This window comes from Leucopleurus acutus (genome assembly GCF_964270905.1).
Source record: "Leucopleurus acutus genome assembly, chromosome: 1".
NCBI lineage: Eukaryota > Metazoa > Chordata > Mammalia > Artiodactyla > Delphinidae > Leucopleurus > Leucopleurus acutus.
The window spans coordinates 128,585,219-128,589,988 of record NC_139142.1 but is presented as its reverse complement, the minus strand read 5'-3'; positions in this window follow the sequence as shown (position 1 = coordinate 128,589,988).

Here is a 4,770-nt window from a genome sequence, read left to right as displayed (position 1 = left end):
TTTTTCCCAACATTTTATTATGAAAATTTTCAAAGGCACAGCAACACCGATTCATTAACACTTTACTAAGCTTGATGTATCACATATCTATCTTTTCATCCATCCCTCCATCCATCCATTAATCCATCTTATTCTTAATTCATCTCAAAGTAAGTTGCAGACATCCGTAAACTTCCTCCGAAACACTTCAGGATGATTGTCATTAACTAGAGTCCAATATTTGTTAATAGATTTTTGTATATAATTTACATACATTGAAATATATACTTTTTCAAGTGTAGATTCACTAGGTTTTGACAAATGCATGTATCAGTATAATTCAAACCCTATGAAGATATAGAATATTACTACCATGCCTGAAAGGGTACTCACTCCCTTCCCAGTCAATCCCTGCCCTCATCGTGGGTTAATTTTGCTTGTTCTAGAATTTCAAATAAATGGGCGTATGGCAATGTGAAAAAAAACAAAAAACAAAAACAAATGACCTCAAACTGCTTCTCAGACCCATCATGCTCCAGCAAGTCTTTCCGTTCCCAACAAAACTCCTGAGTTTCCTTTGCTATCGCAAATGCTACACCATCTGTCCCAAACTTCCAGCCTTTCCTCTGCAGCTTACAAATCACAGTCCCCTTTCCACTCATGTGCCCTGACTCTCTCCAGCGTCGTCTCCACACTCGGGGGGAGCAGAAAGCTGGATCCGTGTACACATCTGGGCAACCAGCCCATGAATGGGAAGCCCTTCCCCTCACCATTCCCCTCCTATCTCACTCTGTCCCATTCTCCCCCTTTCTCTTTCCCAGGATAGTCTCTTCTCCCTCATTTTTCTCCTACCCACTCAAGCAAGGGCAGCAGTAGATTCCACCCAGAGGCATGGACCTAGGAGAAATACAGACAAAGCACTTTATTCTTCTGGTGGAGGGAAGTAGAGGGATGTAAACTTTGTCTACACCTGTGTCTCTGCCCGGCTCTGAAGGAGAAGTGGTGCAGCTGTGTTGAATCTGTTGTTTGAAGACTGCTATAGAAATTCTCATTAATACTCAGAGTAATTTCCTTCCCCTAGTCTTGCTTCCAGCTGAATTCTTAGTGGGAACGCCTGTGGTCTCTATGGGAAGATTCATACATAACACTTTGTTTCTGATGAGGTTCTGACGAGGTTCATCCTGCTTCTCCTTCCAGGTCTCCAAGTCCAGCTCTGGGATCCCCACAACCTCACATAGAAAGAACAACTCCCTCCCCATGTGTCCCCTGCCCCAGTGACTCTTCGCAAAGCAAATACCAGCCAGTGTTCTGTGCTCTGTCCACACCCTTCTCTGACCTGTGGGGCTGAGATGTGGGCTCACACATGCAGCAGAGCCCTAGAAGCCACTATAATTCAACATAACTCAAAAGCAAAATGAAGAGCCCAGTGTAAGATCTACACTCAAGAAACACCTGTTGCTTCAGCTTAGTTTAAATGCAACGTTGTTCCAACTCATTTCTAACTTTCAGAATGGTTTCTTTCTTCCCAACACAAGATGTGGGAACATTTCTCAGGTTAATTAGCTACCCATTTCACAGCCGCTTCTGGGTTACCAGAAAGTACGTGGAGTTCTTTCTCCTTCAGTCACTGTGATTGTTTCTTGAAGTCCCAGCTCAGATCCTCCCCGCCCTCCCCACACTCACCCCCTTCCCTGGGCGGGGAGCTGGAAATGGGGGAGAGCATTGCTACGGTTAAGAGCTGAGTGCATTCAGCTAGCTCCACTGCCAACTCTGTAACCTTAGGTCAGTTTGCTTAACCTCTCCAAGCCTCAGTTACCTAAAACAATGGGGCTGATGATAATAGTACCTGATACTATTTTCTGCACTAATGATTTCTATACTAATAATAGTATGATATTATTTTTGCACTAATTTATGTCCACAGTAATAATTTTTTTTTTTTTTTTTTTTTTTTTGCCGCACTGTGTGTCTTGTGGGATCTTAGTTCCCTGACCAGGGATTGAACCTGGGGCCACAGCAGTGAAAGGGCCGAGTCCTAACCACTGGACTGCCAGGGAATCCCCCACCTACAGTAACAATTAATGATTTCAGCACTATAATAATAGTACTGATACTATTTTCTGTACTAAGAATTTCTACACTTTAATGATTTCTGTACTAATAATACACATATAATAAGTCTGTGCTACTAATAATTTAATAATAATAATTCTGTATAATTTCTATGCTAATAATATCTGTACTAATCATACTAATAGTTTTCCATAAAATGGGGCAAATAATACTACTGATCTAAGAGACTTATTCTAAGCATTATATGAGAAAAAACAGGTGAGATATACAGAGCATGATACAGAGTGGTGCTTAATAAATGCTAGCTATTATTATTGTTATTGTTGTTGTTGTTAGGCTTCTAGCCAGTCTCCCCAGAGCTCCTGCACCAGAGAAGCCTATGAATAAAACTTAAAACTGTCTTGCTTATTTGCTGCACCATGGGTGGACCTAGAGATTATCATACTAAGTGAGGTGAGTCAGACAGAGAAAGACGAACACCATCTATCACTTATATATGGAATCTAAAAACATGATACAAATGAACTTATTTACAAAACAGAAATCGACTCACAGACATAGAAGACAAACTTATGGTTACTGAAGGGGACAGGTGGGGGGGAGAGGGATAAATTAGGAGTTCAGGATTAACAGATACATCCTACTATATATAAAATAGATAAACAACAAGGACCTACTGTCTAGTGCAGGAAACTATATTCAATATCTTATAACATGTATATATATATATATTCTTTTTCAGATTCTTTCCCATTATAGGTTATTATAAGATGTTGAATACCATATATATATGTGTCAGTATATATATACATATATATATATGTATATATATATAGCCTTACCCCAGGGGCTTCATGAGCCCATGTGCTGCCTTTCCACCTGTGGAGAGAATTTGTTCCTAGTGAGAAGAGAAATGGGTATGAGAGGGGTTGGAACAGACCGCACGGTCGCGAAGCAGGGGCTTTGTTCTCTCTCTGGGTGGAATGGGAATTTCATTCAGAGGAACAGGAGGAAAGAAGGGGTTCAGCTCCCTCGTCTGTCTCTCCACCTTGGAGAGGAACTTAGGCCTTTGCCCCAGAGAAAGACATCTCAGGAGTGACGGAGGGTCCAGAAGCAGTAGAGCAAGATACCTAGAGAGACCCAGGGTCTGGAGCAAGAAGAAATATTGCAAGTTTTTATGGCCATAGTGGGTGGATTTGGGGTGGGAATGAAAGGGGTTAACTCTGCTATTGTCTTCCTCGCTTCCACTTTCAGGGAGGAGCTTCCTCACTGGGTAGGAGCCGGGCTGGTGCGCCGTCTGGATTACGTTTTTTCAATGAGATTTGTAGGGCTTCATTTCACTCTCTGTATTTTATTTAAAATAGAACCATTCCTGAAACTATTTTGAGTAGAAGTTCGTGAATGAATATCGATTCCCCATGTTTCTAGAAATAAAAGAACAGAAAAATCAACATGTATGATTCCCCAACTTTGGTTTTCTGCTTCCAGCAGGTCTGTTTCCTCAGAAGCCAGGAACAGTTAACAAACACACTTTCCCTCCAGGCCTCCTGCAGAACTGGAGGTACAATACCTTCCTTCTTGTGTTCATCCACAACACACCTCTGAACTGAATGTTGAGAACTAATAAACAGTCTTCACAAAACAAATGCAGTTTTCCATAAAAGATAACGCAGGATGATTTCATTTATACAAAGTATCTAGAAAAGCAAGTTTGTAGAGACTGAAAATAGATCAGCAGCTGTCTAGGGCTGAGGGTAGGAGGGGGATTACCTGAAAATGGTCATGAGGAAATATCTGGGGCAGTGGAAATGTTCTGAAACTGGAGTGTGGTGACGGTTGCATTGAATCTCAAACTTACAACGGCAGAATTTTATGATACATAAATTATGCCTCAATAAAGCTGTTTAAAAAAAAAGGTAGTGTAGGTAACTAACTGGTGTAAATTGGAGTGCCAAATAACACAGTGGTTAGTTAGTAACTACACTATAGTCCTGGCTATTTGCAAACCATGTGAGTTGGAGAAAAGTACTTCCCATCCCTCAGCCACAATCTCCCCACGTGTAAAATGGGAGATGACAATGCATATCTCTAAAGCAGAACACCAATTAAATGGGATAACTCGCAGAAAGCATTCAGCTCCGCAGCTGGCACAAAGCCACTGCTTCTTGAATATTATATTTTATTCCAGAACTAGGAATGTGGGGATAGCCTACAGGGAGGTGTGAGTGTTAATCGCTTCTTACTTTGGAGGGAAGTTCACCCTGGATATTTTAATGAGAGTGATCTGGAAAGATCTGCTGTAACACTGTTTCCAGCCTCTTAGGCACACCAATGCCTCTGTGTCCAATGGTTCCACAGTTGCACACTCCCTTTCCAGGCATCCCTGGACATTCTTTCACCTCGTCCTGGGTCAAGTTGTGAAAGGAAGAGGAATGAGATTTGTCACCAGGCACATAGATCAGATGCTCTGGGATCCTTGGTGACTGTCCCAAGCTGACTGCCCTGAGATGCTCTAAGGGAGATGTGATCTGGGCAACAAGATGTGCACAAGGGTCGTTATCTCCTGAGAGATGCCTAGATGACCCCAGAAAAGTCAAATCTGATTTGACCGCTGGGATCAAAATAGGATAACTGGGATTTGCGTCTAGAAAGAGGCAGTGTGGGAGGAAGGTGCGTGGTTCCAAGACCAGCTGGGAGGGCTTGTTCTTTCCTTGCATG